At 39.8% G+C, this 19,006-nt stretch overlaps 1 long non-coding RNA gene across 2 annotated transcripts in view; it reads right to left on the bottom strand.

The window, feature by feature from the left end:
• The window catches only part of LOC105725734 (uncharacterized), a 142,276-nt gene extending 127,212 nt beyond the window's left edge, over positions 1-15,064 (bottom strand). For both annotated transcript variants that reach the window (XR_010340040.1, XR_010340039.1), the window contains exons 1-2: positions 14,200-15,064; positions 8,367-8,464 (exon numbers count right to left, since the gene is read on the bottom strand). This is a non-coding gene — a long non-coding RNA (uncharacterized LOC105725734). The remainder of the gene's footprint in view (positions 1-8,366; positions 8,465-14,199) is intronic.
• Between the last annotated feature and the right edge of the window lie 3,942 nt (positions 15,065-19,006).

Raw genomic sequence — 19,006 nt, 5'->3', positions numbered from 1 at the left:
GTGGGCGGTACTAGGTTTCCCAAATGACTGTATGGGAAAATGTTGACCAAGGGTTCCGAATGGTGCCTGGTACCTAACAGATCCTCATTCATGTCCTAGATGGGGATGTGTCACTTCTTAGAAGGCAGGAAACAAGTGTAGTGTAAGGAGCAGAGCTTCTGTGGTCAGACCACCCTGGGCCAGGACCCCGACTCTGCTCTTAACTCTGGACAGCTTGCCCACCCTTGCTTGGCTGTGGCACCCATGTATACATGAGTTGTTGTCAGGAGTGAATGAGGTGATGGCATTGGCTGCCCAACTGCCAGCAAGTACAAAGGGCTCACAAATGGAAAGTCAATCCAGGGTGCAATTTGCATGTGGTAGAGAAACACACCAGCCTACCCCTTCCTTTCCAAAAATCCAGATCTACAGTTTCCACCTTGAGGGTGAGTTTTGTAATGCTGCAGCACCAAAGTGTTGGGTGTGGCCTGGAGTCAGAGCTCCATGCACTTCCATAGAACGAAAGTTTTTCCAAAACTCTTTCAAAACTCACCTATTCAGGAAGTCTTTGCCAAGGGACTCGGAACTGACTTGGATGGGTCCTTTCCTGGTAGACGCTCAGCACTTGATCTTTACTATATTATTCTCCACTTGTTGCTAAATTCCTTTCTAAGCATTCTCAAGCCCTTTCATCTAGGTTTGCTCTTCCCAACTCCATTACAATGTCCTGGGGAGCAATAATTACCCCTGTCAGCTAAGAAAGCATGTTCACCCAGTAGGAACTCAAGAACCTGTTCCCAGAATATCTTTCCTTCCACCCTAACTTAACTGTGTGGCGAGGCTCCTGACATTCTTTAAGGGATTCTGCTAAAGTCACAGTTTCCCAGAAGCTCAATGTGATGCTGGGGAGGAGTGGGACGATCATCCCCCTCCCACATCACACAGTCTGGACAGGAGCTCCTCTTCAGGGACCATGTGCATGAGGCCAGATGGCCAGATTCCCTCAGGAAGAACAAGGCAGACACCTTGCAGGATGGCCTGGTTCAAGGACAAACTCAGACCCCCTGAGGGTCTCACACATTTGGCATGTGCCTGGTGAAAAAGCTCATCTCCACGGTCAGCCCTCAGAGCTGAAAATATTAGAAGCGAAAGTGGTCAGAGAGACAGGAGAAAGAGCCATGTCAACTCAGGTGAGAAGGTTCCTGCCAGAAAGGATTAGTGTCAGAAAGCTCTGCACCCATTGCCCTCACTGTTCACACACACACACACACACACACACACACACACACACCATTTTGCTGATGTGAAATAGCTAGATCAGACATTTGGCCCAGACTGAGCATCTTCAGGCTCAAACCACACACATCATGGAAGCGGCCTCGGGTGTGGGCATCTCACGGTTCATTGACTTGTTGAGCCTCCCACGGGAAAAATATAGAAAACTGCCAAGGATTCAGCACCCAACGACATATGGCTCCCATAAATCATGTCCTTATTCTCTAAAATCTTCATTACTTACTGAGCGATGGTCCTAAGAAGACTTTTTTCAGGAACATTATCACATTGAATTTAATCCTGGCTACAATTCTTATTTCCCCAGTGAGGAAACAGCTGCTGCGAGATGAAGTAGCTTGACAAGATCACATTGCTAGGAAGAGATAGAAGACTTTAAAAGAGAGCACAAAGCTATGGTAACCAAAATAGCAAGGTACAGGCATAAAAACAGACTCATACACTAAGAGAACAAAATAGCCCAAAAATAAATCCCCACATTTACAGCCAACTGATTTTCAACAAAGGTATCAATAGCACTCTTTGGGAAAAGGCAGTCTCTTCAATAAATGGTGCTGGAAAAACTAGATATCCTATGCAGAACAATGAAACTAGATACCTATCTCTCACTATATACAAAAGTCAACTCGAAATGGATTAAAAGCCGAAATGTAAGACCAGAAACTATGAAACTACTAGAAAAACAACGTAGGGAAAACTCTTCATGACACTGGAATGGGCAAAGATTTTTTGGAAAAGACTTCAAAAGCACAGGCAACAAAATGAAAAATATTCAAAGGGATTACATCAAACTAAAAAGTTTCCATATGACAAAGGAAACAATCAACACAGTGAAGAGCAACCTACAAAGTGGAAGAAAGTATCTGCAAAGTATGCATCTGACGAGGGATTAATACTCATAATACGTAAACTCATACAACTCAACAGCAAAAGTAATAATAATGATCACTATCCAATTTTAAAACGGGCAAAGGGCCTGAACAGACATTTCCCAAAAGAAGATTTACAAACAGCCAGCAGATATAAGACAAAATATCCAACATCATTAATCATCAGGGAAGTACAAATCAAAACCACAATCCTATATTGCCTCACCCCAGTTAGAACGGCTATTATCAAAAAGACAAAAAATAACAAATGCTGGCGTGGTTGAAGAGAAAAAGGAATTCTTATACCCTGTCAGCGGGAATGTAAATTAGCACAGCCCTTATGGAAAATAGTATGGAGGCTCCTCAAAAAATTAAAAATAGAATAATTATTAAATTTAAAAAAATTAAAAATATGATCCAGCAATCCCACTACTGGGTATCTATGCAAAAGAAAGGAAGTCAGCAGGTCAAAGAGATATCTGCACTGTTGATGGCAGCACTATTCACAATAGCCAAGGTTTGAAATCAATCTAGGTACTCCCCAGCGGATGAAGAAAATGTGATACTGTATCACAGGACTTGTACAAATTAATCTGTATTCAGCTGGTTCATTCTTCTTTATGGCCAAATAGCATTCCATGGCTTATATACAATCCTTAAATGGCCTTTAAAAATAGTAAAAGATAAAGACAATATCGAAAAGGACCTATGATTTGCTGGAATTGACGTCAGCCCCGGGGTAAACCATGCAGCCCTCAAACCCGTGATTGTTTAATTGTGCATTCCCAATGGGATCCTGCACTGCTTCCAGTGCCACAACCAGATCCACACTAAAACCTTAACCCATGCTAATGGAAGGCCAGGGAGGGAGCTGCTAAGCAGCACTGCTAATGCCAACACTCTCTTCACTCAGCTATCAATATAAATTGAAATCTAAAAATCATGAGATATTTTCAATTAAACATATGTATGCTGACATGTGTTTCCCCTTCCCCCAATGAAATATCTAACCTCTCTGTGGGAACTACCACAGTTCATTTAGCCCACCTCATTCTAGCCTGAGCCACCTCATTCTAGCCCGAGCCTACGTCTCACCCTAATCTTCCTCATCTGGTTCTAGCCTCAGTCCACCTCTCATGCTAGCCTCTGTCGTGACCAGTTCCTTCTAGGTGCAGCTCCTCAGCACCTCAACCCCAGCCCTCTCTGATGTCTGCCAGGACCTCTAGGTCCTCACACAGGAGAGACCTGGAAGTACGGGTTTAACATCTGTACTTAATACCCACTGGGCCACCCTTACCCAAAGGGAGATGGAATCATGGAGAAGTCTTCACCCTTCTAGGGAAAAGCAGACAGCTCTTAAATGCATTTCTTAGGGGTCCTTTGGCGGTCTCTGGGAGCTGGTCCACAGGACACACCCTACAGCTTTCCTCCCCTGCCTTCCTCCCCCAGCTCCTGACTTCTGCTCCCTGGCATCATTTCCCACATAAACTACCCGCAGCAGCCCCTCTCAGACTGTGTCTCAGGGAAACCCTAGCCAAGACAAATCACTTCATGCAGTAAAATTTAATGACTATAGTTTTAGAATCAACAAATGGGACATGGCATCTTACAAAAGATGTCTCTGTACCACCTCTCCTCCAGGGAGGCAGATAGGCGGGAAGACCAAGACAGAACATTGAATTGTACAGAATTCCAGAGCATTTCATTAGTTTGTGTAATTAGTCAGAGAATTTGAAATAAGGCTATTCCCAAAATCTGAGCTGGATGGCTGCTGTACTTCTTCATGATGGTGAAAATAAAGTTGAGTTTTACTTCCCTTAAGAGAGTAAGACAAAGAAGCAAAGAAAAATCAGGTCTCGTGTGGCAGTATGCCAGGGCCTAGCCACATCAATGCTGAGAGGTTGTCACCACACCTGAGCATAGATGGCTGAAGTAGCTTTTAAAACATAGTTTCCAGAAAGTTGAGATCAAAATCCCACACTAAACAAATATTTTAACTTAGAGAGAAGACTGTCCTGTAAGGTGTACCTGGAGTGTGTGGAGGAAGGAATACTAACACCACAAGACTCTAAAAACAAATAACACAGAGCTTGAGAAACCAAGACTGTGCTTTACCAAACAGACAAAAGATCTTGGGAGCATTCCAGGAGGACAAGGGTTACCTGTAGATTAGTATGAGGAACCGACAGACTGCCCGCACAGCTCAGAGCCACTTTCAGGAGTATGCCTACACACGACTTATTAAGTGTACCAGTGAAGACACGCCAACATACAGGTGGGTTGTTCTGCACAGGTGTGGTGAGTGGGGAGACTAAAGAGACCTTCCCCCGCTGTGTTTCAGGGCATGGGGCACAGTGTGACACCTCAGGAGACTGGAGGAGGGAACCTAGCTAAATGACCCTCTCAAGTCCCTGAATCTTCTGAGCTCCAGTTTCTACGTCTTACAAAATTAGGCTGATAATGTCACAGAAACATCCTAAGAGAGAAGACACGAAAGGGCGTTAGAGAAAGTGCTTTGTAGAAATAAATAATCCCATGCTTACTAGTACAAGAGCTGGGACAGACACTCACATTTGCTTAGAAAATCCTATGTTCCTAAATCAGCCCCATAAACTAGCATGAAAGGAAATGCTTGAGTAAATGTAGACTACAAACAGCTTGTACATACCCTTAGGCAATACAAAAGCACCCCTTTCTTATGACTAATATGCAAAGCCACTCTTGTCTAACTGAAGGTGATCGATCTAAGGGTGCCTTCTCTCACAGCAGTACCACTTGACCCAACTCTAGCTGGAGCATAACTTTGAAAGTAACATATGGATTAATATAACTAAGGCTGGCCTCCTGCCAACTGGTAAAAATTGGTCAACGTTTTCTTGAACAAGTTAAAGAAAACATTCTACTTTTTATTTGAGCTCCAATTTATCATTGTAACTGATATTTTAAAAACAAGAGCACAGCTAGAAAAAACAGTACCATTTGCATAGTCTAGAAATTGAACCTAGCTAAGGCCCAGTGTCTGATAAATTAGCCAATTAAAAACAGTGCTTTGATCTAGTTATGGAGCATCAGTGGCTCCTAAGATTACAAAGAGAGAGACAATATGAGCTCCTTTTGTGATGGAAAAGCAAACCAATACCTTTAATGCAGTTTTATTTTAAAAAACTGATCTGAATATGATCAAGGCTCTAAATCCAATTACCAATTAACAGGAAATGTATATGGAAGAACATGTTAAAAGACACCATGGGAATGCAATCAGTAAAATCTAGAATGTTGGAAACTGTACAAACATTTCAGGTTTTCTTCAACAAAAGAAGATGGAAACAAAAAGAGAGAGAGAGAGTGAAAGGTAAAGGATTGACCTAATTTCTCATTAAATAAAAGTAGAAAGACATGCTGACCAAGATAAACACGCATACTTTACTTGAGACCTGATTCAAAATGCATAAATGGTTTCTAAAATGTGTGACTTTGATTCCTGACCATGAAGAAGAAACTGGTATAGAATTTTCTTCCCCTCCAAGGCAAAAAGAAAATTATACAAAAATGTTTAAAAACATCTTTTTCAGACACAGGATATCAAACAATGTAAGACTGTGATCCTAAGAAAAGAAAGCAAAGGAGCTGAGTTTTACAATTGCCCTGGATTTCTGCCTGAAAGCAACTTTTGAACAGCACAAAAGGAACAGGGGAGGCCAGGAAAAGCACCACAATCTCCCTGGGTTGGGGAGAAACAGATCAGGGTTTGGAGAGGCTCATCCAGCTGGAATTGGTAGAGCCAAGTTCAGAGACAAGTGAACTGTGGAAAGAAAGAGTTCCAGAGATGTACACAGGTGGCCCCTTGAGTCATTGGCTGAATATTAGCCTGTGCATTCATAGCGGGAGGATCCACAAGGCTAGACAAATAACTGAATAACTACAATTGAATCCATTCCCAGACCTGCACAAGGCTGAGAGGCATGCAAATTCTAACCAGCCAGAGCAGACACACCTTTTTGAACACTCAGAGCAATATGTAAAGATGTCAGAAGGATCATACCTTAGTACTAGAGCTAACTTAGCTCTAAAGAACAGACTATTCTAGGATTACCCTAAAAGGGCTTTAAAGCAAGCCTGGTAAAGATTAATCAGTAAACATATAACTTACCTGTCTGCCAAAACAAATTTCAAAACTTTTTAAGAAAGACAACTGTATCTAAACACTAAACAATAGAAGCTCATAATGTCCTGCATCCAATAAAATATCATTAGACATGCAAAAATTCAGCAAGTTGTGACCCACAGCAAGGGGAAAATCAGTCAAAAGAAACAGAGATACATAACAGATGCTGGGAACAGCAGAAAATGATTTTTTTAAAAAGTTATTACAAGTACATTTAAATTTTTTAAAGAAAACATGAATATACTGAAGAGACAAATGAAAAATAATAAAAAGACTAAAATGGAAATTCTAGACAAGAAAAATACAAGTTCTGCAAGGAAGAATTCACTGTACAATTGTAACAGCTGATAGGATGCTCCAAAAGAAAGATCAGTGAACGCAAAGACACTATCGTAGAAAACACTCAACCGACGAGCAGAGGGGAAGAAAGACAAACGACAAAGACAGAAACTCAGCAACCTGTGGTATAACATCCACCGTCAAACATACGTGCAATTGGAGCCCAAGAAGATAGCGAGGAGGTGGCAAAAACAAAACTTCCGTGATGAAATCATGACGGAAGATTTGCCATTCTGATGCAAACAATAAACCCACAGATCCAAGAAGCTCAGTGATATCTAAGATAGATAAACACATATACTATCATAATCAAATTGCTAAAAGTTATTTATAAGCAGGAAAAGTTTTAAGTGACTATATATTTAAATATAAAACATATGTATATTACATATGTATATGTACACACACGTGTATATTTCTGATACATAATGTAACAAAAAGTAGATTCATTGTTGCCTGGGGCTAAGTATGGGGAGGGGAGGTGAGATTGACTATAGGAAGATGAAACAGCTTTTTGTGGAATCAGAATATTCTCTTTTAATTATGATGGTGTTTATAGGAGTGTACACCCTTGTCAAAGTTCATTTGAATGTACTGTTAAAATAGGTAGATCTTATTGTATGTAAAATATACCTTAATAAAATTGATTTTTAAAACCATATAACATTTTTGGGATAAGCGACAATTTGAACATGTGCTGAGTATTTCATGACATTAAAAAACTACTGTTAATTGTATGGGTATGAATCAGTTATTATGGTTAAGTTTGTTTTTAAGGGTTCTTATTGTGAGAAGTGTGTAGTGAAATATTTACAGACAAAATTATATGATGTCAATATTGGTCTTTTTAAAATATAGGCAGCAGGGGAAAGGGAAGATACAGTAATGTTGGCCATCAGTCAATAATTGTTGAAGCTGGATATTGAGTACACGGGAACTCATTAAACTATTTTCTCCACTTTTATAAAAACTTGAAACTTTCCAACATAAAAAATTCTTTTACATGCTTTAAACACATGAATTATGTGGCAAATTATTCAATTAAAAATGTAAACTGAGTAACTTTATTAAGTGACAGATACTATAGAACATATACAAGCATAAAGAATGGTCTCTTTGGAACCATCATGGAACTCATGATTAAACTCACAATCTAGGAAATGACAAGTAATAGAAAAAATTATATGATGAGAGTAGACGAGACCTTTTATGAGTCAACATTAGGTTCCAAGAGAATTAAACTCTACAATAAGAGATTAGAAGATAGAGGTTTCTTTGTCTTCAAGATAAAAATCTGGAAAGAGTCCACCAGAATTGGTAGCACTGTCAGAGCCATCAGAGCTGGCACCTGCAACAGTGCAGTTCACAATCATTGTCTCATTTAACCTTTTTCCAGCCCAGTAAAGAAGATACTGCCCAAGGTCACATCTAAACGTGAGGATTTGATCCTGGATCTGAAACACTTTTCATGAAAAGAATTAAAAAATAACACCTCACATTTTTCCTTATTGCTTCACTATCGATACTCAGTTTAATTTTACCAAGATTAAAGAATCAGATAGCCGGGAGTGGTGGTTCAGGCCTGTAATCCCAGCATTTTGGGAGGCTGAGGTGGGCAGATCATGAAGTCAGGAGATGGAGATCATCCTAGCTAACATGGTGAAACCCTGTCTCTACTAAAACTACAAAACAAAAAATTAGCCAGGCATGGTGGCACGCACCTGTAGTCCCAGCTACTCAGGAGGCTGAAGCAGGAGAATCACTTGAATCCGGGAGGTGGAGGTTGCAGTGAGCCGAGATCGCGCCACTTCACTTCAGCCTGGGTGACAGAGCAAAAATAAAAAAGGATTAGATAGAGGTTTTGTGAAAATTTTGAACTTTTTAATACTCTTGAATACACCATTATTCTTCATTAAGTCCAATTGCATATCATAATTTGCACATTCTTCTCTATTAATGTAGTATCACTACCACTAGTCTAATATTTATTAGCCAAGATAAGGATAATTTTCTACTTCAAAGAAAATTATCTAGCTCAAAAAACAATACAGCTTAAATGAAAATAAAGGGGAAGAAAAATAATTCAAACTCTTTGATAGGGAATCTTTAAATGGTAAAACTATAGATTGATAACAATCATTCCCTGAGAGGGCATATTGGTGGAACAAAGAATAGCTTGATTATAATCTGTCCTGACAACAAAGTTGGCCCCATAGATTGTAAGTGAATGGTAAAGGCAATGTACAAAAAAAAAAAAAAAAAAAAAAACTTACATGTAAAGGACTTTGAAAGTTAAGGATGTAAGCCTGAGATGCAATTCTATTTGTATGTGAAATTAATAGTAATATGAATAGATGTCTGCATTTCTATAGCTTGAAAGAACTTGGCAAAGAAGTTATAGGAATTTCACTAAGTTCAAAAGGCAGAATTACGGCAAAATATTGCCAGTATTATGTAAGACAGGTTATTTATATTTTTGCAAGCAAATATAATGGTAAATCAGTCTACTTTGCCAGCATGGATTCTAAGCATTATACTCAGTGTTAAAATTCTGCCCATTTAGTGATGTAGTCTTATATAATTCTGTCAACCCTTTCCAGGTAGTCAGAGTGTACCAACAGACTGGTGTACAATCTACTTTAGGTAATAATACAACCTCCATCTTTGAAGGTTGAGTTAATTAGAAAGTAGCTGACAACTTCTTGAAAGGCAATCACGTCTTCTCCAGGCTAAACTTGAACCACAAAGTCCAAGGCTCACAGGATCATTTATGAAAGCGATAAAGGAGACCTCAGAATAGGTGGATTTGGGCTTAGCACCAGAATCTGCCAAAGAACTAATTAGGAATAATGTAGAAATCAGATTTTAAGCCATTCTTAGAAAGCCATTCCCTACTATCTTTAACACAGATACCATAAGTTTATTCTTTATTTGTTGATCCTCTAAAACTAGAATGCCCATAGAATTTATTGTCCCAAGATGCTTTTAAAAACGGAAGGGGACCATTTTAATAATAGCACAGAGGCAACACACAGACACTGTTCTGAGCAACTGAGATTTGTAGTCAGGTCGTCTAAAACCATAGCATGCACTATGATCAAGTTGGATTTATTCCAGGGATGCAAGGATGGCTCAATATATGCAAATAAATTAATATGATTCACCACATAAACAGAATTAAAAACAAAAACCATATGATCATCTCAATAGATGCAGAAAAGCATTTGATAAAATTCAGAATCCCTTCATGATAAAAAACCCTCAACAAACTAGGCATAGAAGGAACATACCTCAAAATAACAAAAGCCATATACAACAAACCTATAGCCAACATCATACTGAATGGGGAAAAGTTGAAAGTATTCCCCCTAAGAATTAAAACAAGACAAAGATGCCCATTTTCACCACTTTTATTCAACGTAGCATTGGAAGTTCTACCCAGAGCAATCAGGCAAGAGAAAGAAATAAAAGGCATCCAATTGGAAAAGAGGAAGTCAAATTATCTCTGTTTGCTGATGATATGATCCTATATTTAGAAAATCCTAAAGACTCCTTCAACTACCACTGGATTGGATATATGAATTCAGTCAAGTTTCTGGATACAAAATCAACACACAAAAATTAGTAGCATTTCTATACACCAATAATGACCAAGCTGAGAACCTAATCAAGGACTCAACCCCATTTACAATAGCTACAAAAAAAAAAAAAAAGTAAAATACTTAGGAATATATTTAAAGAAGGAGATGAAAGATCTCTACTAAGAAAACTATAAAACATTGATGACACAAACAAATGAAAAACCATCCCATGCTATTGGATTGGAAGAATCATTATTGTCAAGAAGACCATACTGTCCAAAGCAATCTATAGATTCAATGCAATTCCTATCAAAATATCAACATAATTTTTCATAAAATTGGGGAAAAAATCCTAAAATTCATATGGGACCAAAGAACCCAAATAACCAAAGCAATCCTAAGTAAAAAGAACAAACCTAGAGGCATCACATTATCTAACTTCAAATTATACTACAAGGCTATAGTGACCAAAACAGTATGGTACTGGTTTAAAAACAGATATCTAGATCAATGGAATGGAATAGAAAACCCAGAAATGAAGCCACCTACCTAAAGCTAACTAATCTTCTACAAAGGCAGCAAGAACATACACTGGGGAAAGGACATCCTATTCAATAAATGATGCCGGGTGCTGGAAAACTTGGATAGCCAGATGCATAAGTATAGGACCTATATCTCTCACCATATACAAAAATTAACTCAAGATGGATTAAAGACTTAAATATAAGATGTGAAACTATAAAAATTCTAGAAGAAAACCTAGGAAAAACTTTTTTTTAAAGAGATGGGGTCTCCCTCTCACACCCAGAATAAAGTGCAGTGGGACAAACATGGTTCACTGCAACCTCAACTCCCTGGGCTCAAACAATTCTCTTGCCTCAGCCTGTTGAGCAGCTAGAACTACAGGTGCACACCACCATGCCTGGCTAATTTTTTAAAATTTTTTTGGGCCGGGCGCGGTGGCTCACGCCTGTAATCCCAGCACTTTGGGAGGCCGAGGCGGGTGGATTACGAGGTCAAGAGATCGAGACCATCCTGGTCAACATGGTGAAACCCCGTCTCTATTAAAAATACAAAAAATTAGCTGGGCATGGTGGCGCGTGCCTGTAATCCCAGCTACTCAGGAGGCTGAGGCAGGAGAATTGCCTGAACCCAGGAGGCGGAGGTTGCGGTGAGCCGAGATCGCGCCATTGCACTCCAGCCTGGGTAACAAGAGCGAAACTCCGTCTCCAAAAAAAAAACAAAAAAAAAAAAAAAAATTTTTTTTGTAGAGACAGGGTCTTACTACATTGCCTAGACTGTTCTTGACCTCCTGGGCTCAAGAAATCCTCTCATCTCAGCCTCCTAAAGTGCTGAAATTACAGGTAAAAGCCACTATACCTGGCCAAAAAATTCTTCTGAATATTGGCGTAGGCAAAGAATTCATGACTAAGACTTCAAAAACAAATGCAACAAGAACAAAAATAGACAAATGGCACCTAATTAAACCTAAAAACTTCTACACAGGAAAATACATAATTAACAGAGTGAGTAGACCACCTACAGAATGGGAGAAAATATTGTCAAATTATGAATTCAACAAAGGACAAATATCTAGAATCCATAAGGAACTCAAACAACTCAACAAGAAAAAGACAAATAACCTCACTAAAATGTGGTCAAAGGACACGAACAGACAGTTTTCAAAAGAAGACATACATATGGCCAATAAGCATATTTTTAAAATGCTCAGCATCACTAATCATCAGAGATAATATGAAATAAAACCACAATGAGAGATCATCTTATACTAGTCAGGATGGCTATTATTAAAAAGTCAGAAAATAACAGATGGTGAAGATGTGTAGAAAAGGGAATGCTGATGTACTGTTGGTGGAAATGTGAATTAGTACAACTTTTATGGAAAACAATGAGGAGATTTTTCTAAGAACTAAAAATTGAATTACCATTTGATTCAGCAATCTCACTACTGGATATCTACCAAAAAGAAAAGAAATTATTATATAAAAAGGTATCTGCAATCATACATTTATCACAGCACTATTCACAATAGCAAAGATACACAACCAACTTAAGTGTCCATCAATGTATGATTGGATAAAGAAAACGTGGTATATACATACCATGCAATACTACTTAGCCATAAAAACAAATGAAATCCTGTCTTTTGCAGCAACATCAATGGAACTGGAGGCCATTATATTAAGTAAAATAACTCAGAAGCAGAGAGTCAAATAACACGTGTTCTCGCTCACGACTGGGAGCTAACTAATATGTATATATGGACACAGTGGAACTAATAGACATTAGAGACTCAGAAAGGTGGGAGGAAAGTAGGTAAGGGCTGAAAAATGACCTAATGGGTACAGTGTTCACTATTTGAGTGATGGTTACACTAAAAGCCTAGACCACACTACTACTAAATATATCCATGTAACAAAACTTCACACGTATCCCCAAATCTATAAAAGTAAAAAATACACAATTTTTAAAAAATAAATGAAACTACAAAATGTTCTCCTGAACAACGGGGCATATCATTTTACAAAGACCTTCTGTGTACCACGCAACACGTACCACCCGCATAGCTTCTATTTTCACTTGCCAAGGTCTTCATATTCTGATATCGATGCCCAGATAGCATCACTGACTTCTGATAATTTCGGAATACTGTTCTACCTCATGTATGCACAGCATATCTCTGGGCCATGCTGTTTTTATGTATGTTCTTGTCTCTGGTTTACATGGAGAAATAGGCCATATAACAGGAAATGTCATCAAGTCAGAGGACAGTACAAGTGAGGACCTCAAGACCACTCCAACCATTCATGGTTGTCCATTTTTACGGGTCATGTATCTCTCCTACCATCTTTGAAGTCATAAAGCTGAATGAAAAAAATCAATACATTTCCTTCAATGTCAGAAAATTCTGCGCTCAATTAACAGTCAAAATATTATCTTCCAAATAAGACTACTTCTATATACTGCCACGGAGTGATCTCCAGGATGTTTTGAAAAGTTAAAGATGAAGTAGATCGTACTAACTGTATATAAAATTTTAACACTACCTACATGGAGGGATATATAAATACATATATGTTGGCTTAGTTATTTTAAATAGAATTATGTTGTGGGCTAAGTTGTGTCCTCTCAAAATGTGTATGTTGAAGTCCTAACCCCTAGTACCTCAGTACCGTATTGCATTGGAGATAAGGTCTTTAAAGAAGTAATGAAATTAAAAGGAGGGGCCTTTATGGTGGGCCTCAATCCAATCTGACTGCTGTCCTTAAAAGAAAAGGAAATGTGGATATACAGAGAAACACGAGAGGTGCACATGCACAAAGGGAAGACCGTGTAAGGACACAGAGAGAGATCCCAGATGAAGCCAACACCTTGATCTTGCACTTTCAGCCTCCAGAGCTGTAAGAAAATAAATTTCTGGGCCGGGTACAGTGGCTCATGCCTGTAATACCAACACCTTGGGCAGCCGAGGTGGGTGGATCACTTGAGACCAGCCTGGCCTACATGGCAAAACGCTGTCTCTACTAAAAATACAAAAATTAGATGGGTGTGGTAGCGGACACCTGTAATCACAGTAGCTGGGAAAGCTGAGGCAGGAGAATCACTTTGACCCCAGGAGGTAGAGGTTGCAGTGAGCCAAGATCATGCCATTGTGCCACTGTACCCCAGCCTGGGCGACAAGAGCAAAACTCCATTTCCAAAAAAAAAGAAAAAGAAAATAAATTTTCTATTGGTTAAGGTACCCAGTCTGTGATATTTTGTTTGGCAGCCCTAGCAAAATAATATAAAGAGTAATTTTTAAAGTTTTATCAAACGGTTACCTATAGGATGGAGGAGGGAGCAAATGTGGGAAAAAATATTGATGAAAACTAAATTTCCCTGAATATGCTTCATGTTATAACTTTGACTTTAAAACCACGTCAATATTCAAGTCAGGTACAGTAGCACATACCTGTTGTCCCAGCTACTCAAGAGGCTGAGGTAGAAGGATAGCTTGAGCCTAGAAGTTTGAGACCAGCCTGAGCAACATAGAGATATCCTGTGTCTTAAGAAAAAAAAAAAAAGTCAGTATTACTTACTTGTTAAATAAATGAAGAAAATAAAAAATGAAATACACCAGATGATGCTAACTAAAGGCTATAGTTTAAATATGCTCCCCAAAGTTTGTCTTGAAAACTTAATTGCCTTTGCAAATACTGCTAAGAGGTGGGGTCTTTAAGAAGTAAGTAGGCCATGAGGGATCTACCTCCAGGAATGAATTAATGCTGTTATTGTGAGAATGGGGTTCCTGATAATTTTGGGCCCCTTCTTCTCTCCCATCCCTGTGCTCACTTCCACCTTCAGCCCTTCCATCATGGAATGACTGTTACTAGATGCTGATGTCATGCTCTTGGACTTCCCAGTCTCCAGAACTGTTAAGAAATAAACATCTTTTCTTTATCAATCACTCAGTCTTAGGTATTCTGTTACAGCAACAGAAAGTGGACTAAGACACTGAATATCAAGTTAATGGCTTAATAACTGGAGAATAATTATCTCAAATTAATTTAGAGTTTGGTAACTTGACTGTGTAGATGGTGGAATATATACCCTAAGGGCCAAAAAACAAAAAGCAAAAACAAAGTCCACAAGTATAATTTCGAACTGTTTTCAGTTATCACATTGTTAGTAATAAAGCAGGAATTGATATTCTAAAATAACAATAGAAAGATTGAGATATACATACACACAGTGATGATAAAGCAAGTAAGTAATTACACTGATGTGACTGACATTCAGCATAGAGACACGTTAAATTGAAAAATGTCCTAGAAACAATAAACCTATATAGATGGATGGATGAACAGATAGGTAGGTAGATAGACACACTGAGAGAGAGAGAGAGAGAGAGAGAGATATTCTCCTTACATTGTTCCTACATGATTTATTAGCATGGGTTTTACTCTGAGTAACCCAACTGTGCATTCAACTCCTGCTCAAATTTTGAATAAGGGGCCTGTTCACAGTTGAAGCAAGGGCTTCTGACTTTTCTTTTTATTTCTGGAACACCGGCTAGGTATTGGCCATAGACAAGGATTAAATGACCCCAAGAAATTTCTCATTCCTCAAGGGACTATTTTTCACTTTTCCAGTTTTTACCCAAAAAGTTTGCTTGATTAATGCCAGAGAATTTGCCTATCTGGGCTTACAAAGATAGTATACCTCTCTAAAATGAGCTCCCAAGTATGAAAGGGAATGAGAGACATAAAGAACATTTAATAAGGGCCTAGAACCTAGTAGTTCAGTTTTTATAATCCTTATGACTGTTATTCTCACAGATTAAAAAAAGATGAGGTCTAGGAACTTGCCTGGTAGGGGAGAAATACAAACCCAAGGTTACCGGTCCCCGGAGCCCACACCCACCTAGAGTGGCAATGCCTTCTCTGGAGTTAAACGGGAGAGTTCACCCCCGTATCCACTCCAAATGCACAAACCTAGATTGTGGGTCCAGGTTTGAGGGTGCACTGGCCAAGACAAGGGACACGGATCCCTCCCCAGCTCCATGGTCCCTGTAAGGACTCTGTTTTGTTTGTATATCTTCATATTCATATATCTAAACTGGGTCTCATTTGCCACTGCTCCTCTTTTGCCCAGAGTTGTATGACAGCAAGATGATGCAGCTCTCGCCAAGGATGTGAGTCAGTTCTCTTCACAGAAAGATCGTCTCCTTCCTTTGATACATATCAGGGAAGGTCTGATTTTTAATTTACTGTGGATGGTTACAGCCTTAAAGTTAAAGAGAGAGGACTGGATCACTCATTACAAACAGAAGTTAAATCTTCTTGTTCTGCTTGTAAAACTCAAAATTTAAAGAACTTCAGGTAAGAGAAACTGGACTAAAACTAGACAATGAGGGTTCCTAAGATGTAGCCAGTTCTGAAGAATGAACTCCATGATCCCACTATCTAAGCTGTCACCTTGTTTTAACGAATCAGTCCTAGGATTTTCCTTCATATATTGATAATATTTTCACACACAGTGCTAGAGTGTGCAGGATTTCATCTCTGAGTGGCAGAATCAGGCAGCTTTCTCAATGACCCCTAATCTTTGTCATACTGTAGATGACCTAGCTTTGTATCTGCACATCTTTGCTCTTCCTTTTATCCTTCTTTCTCTCTTTCCCACCATTATCAGGCCTGCCTCCCTGCCTCTCTCCACTCCTCAGGACCTACCACCAAACAACTACTTAATTCAGTGGGTATCCAATGGCTTTCTTGCTGCTTGTAATCCCTGAGCTCTCAAAAGGAAGCTTCAAGCACATCCCTTGGTTTTGCACCTGGACAATAATGCCCAGCCAAATCCTGGGATTCTTGGGTTAAACCAAACCCACTGGTCAGGGGACCAAAAGAAGACTGTTCACACATGGTAAATGTACAAACAAATGAGCCTGACCCTATTAAAACACTTTTGGAAAGAAGTAAAAATATAGATATGTAACAATGCCTAAGTTTCCTCTGTCTACTCCCACACCCACCTTTAATCTCTGCATGATTCTTCCAGCGTTTAGCATCTACCAAAAGAATCAACCAGACCATTCCATGGTCTACAACAGAGGACAAAGCACTCCTTTTCTTCGCGTGTGTTTTCACTAAAAGGAAAGGTAAAGAGTTGGGCTTTAACCTGTAGAGGACCTTCACTGCCACCTGACCTCGAGCCCCAAGTCAGGGGCTCCCCAAGGGAGACTCTGCAGGGATTCAAAGCCCTGCATTTTGCCCTGGGACTCTCAACATTAGCCTGGTCTCTAAGCCTCAGGCTCTTCAATTCTTAACAGCATTATACTATAGATTTATCCAGAGTCCCAGGTCCCCACAGGAAGGCAATTTTAAGTTTACCCTCTCTTCAGATCCAGAGGTTAACGTGGCAAGAAATTCAAAGCTGTTCCCAGGTTGCCAGGTGGATGTGATCAAGATTGTTCTATTGTCCCTTTGGGATGGGAGCTTGCGTGCTCTTCTAACGCACAGGGCAAGTCATCAATATTTCCACAGGGAATAACCTCAGGTATTTTAGGAATTAAGTTATTTTCTTCCCAAGATTAGTGTTTAGTAACTGGGTCAGTGAAGCACTGTCAAATTATGGAAAGCGTTAAATTTGCAGATAGTTTCTATAAATTAAGTTAGTTCTTGGTGCCCGGAGATACACGCACTATCTTCCTTTGCCTAAAATCGCCACTTAAGAGAGGTCACGAGATCATGGAAATGTGAACTTATCCTTTGCCATAATTTATTCACTTATCTCCATGGAAATTAAAGGGCAAGGCGAGAAATGAGCTAATAGGTGTTTCTTACCCACAAGTATTTGGTCAAGCTCCAGCAGCAGGCATTTATTATTAACCCATCAATGTACTCCCCCAAGGACTGGGAATTAAGGGGCAGAAACATCCAAGCATTTCTGGGAAACTTTAAAAAAAATGCACATGCCTTTTTGCAGTATCTGGTCTCTTCAACTGTACTCAGCCCGAGTGGAGGGTTGAGCCTCAGTTGGGTCGAGGGTGTTGTGGATAGACATGCCTTTCTCCATACATTCCCGGTTTCCCAGCTGTAAAGCAATAGCTAAAATGGATACTGACATCAACCGCAAATGGAAAGAGCAGTTTGATTTCTGGTCTTAACAGAAGACAATGATTTTATCTTCAGCAAATGGCACATTCATGTGGCAAGGATAGGTGAACAGAGCCATGAAGAAAAACAGAAAAAAATCCTGCTCTAGTGGGGCTTCCATTCCAGCTGAGGTAGGGTTTTTGTTTACCCTAGCCAGGTGGTCCATGGCCTGCCATGCCCATGCAGAGGTCTTCCTTCTCAAAGTCCACTTAGGTGGCTGCAAGCAGCCTCTCACCTGCCCATTCCCTAAGTCACTCTAAAAATAGAAAAGTGTTTCCAGCTGAGAATTCACCCACCTCCACCTCACTCTGTTGTCCCCAACCTTTTAAGGCTCCAAACCTGCAGACAGCAGCCCACATTATAGGCATAATAGGTGGATCAGGTCCTTGCCACAAATGAGATCAGGGTAAGGAGAGGGTCCCCTGCAGCTGGGGAGGGGAGGAGGTTGGGTAAGAAAGGAGGAAAGTGGGACATGGAGGTGGAGTAAGCCACCTTCCCTGGTGGCGACCAACACTCCTTGGTGGCAGGATACCTTGGCCCTGGAGTTTCAAAGAGACCTCCCTTGGACTCTGTAGTGACCACAGGTCCCACCTTAGGTTTACCTTCCCCATCAAATAGTCATGTGCTCTCCTACCCTGCCCAACCCCAGCTTCAAGAGAGGATGACATTAATTACGAATGCCTTTTATCCCTGGCCAAATCCATGCCTCTTTACGTCGCTCTCTCTCTCTGTATATATAATATATAGTTATAGATATAAATATATACTTATATACATATAGTCCCATCCCACTTCCATCTCCAGGTCCAGGGAACCATCAACTCTAAGGCTAGAGCTGAGCAAACCCCTCCAGAACAGCTGGTCTCCCAAAAAGAAGCCATTGCCCACCTGGCTCCCAAGGCACATACTTCTGTCAGTCTAATCTCCGAACGCGATGCTTCCCCAAATACAAGAATAACAGAGCTGTGAATGGGGCTGTCATGTTGCCCGCCCCATTGTGAATGCCTTCAAAACTCCCTGAATAAAGATAAGAGAGGATTGTGTACGTTTTCTACACAAATGGTGGAAAGTAATAAAATAAACATCAAAGGTGAGCTCCCACCTACTCGAGGCTCCGTCGCT

Source organism: Aotus nancymaae, unplaced genomic scaffold (genome assembly GCF_030222135.1).
Source record: "Aotus nancymaae isolate 86718 unplaced genomic scaffold, 86718_ANA_hifiasm-v0.15.2.pri h1tg000098l, whole genome shotgun sequence".
Classification (NCBI taxonomy): Eukaryota; Metazoa; Chordata; class Mammalia; order Primates; family Aotidae; genus Aotus; species Aotus nancymaae.
The sequence above is the reverse complement of the archived record's forward strand: the minus strand, read 5'-3'. Positions and strand labels throughout refer to the sequence as shown.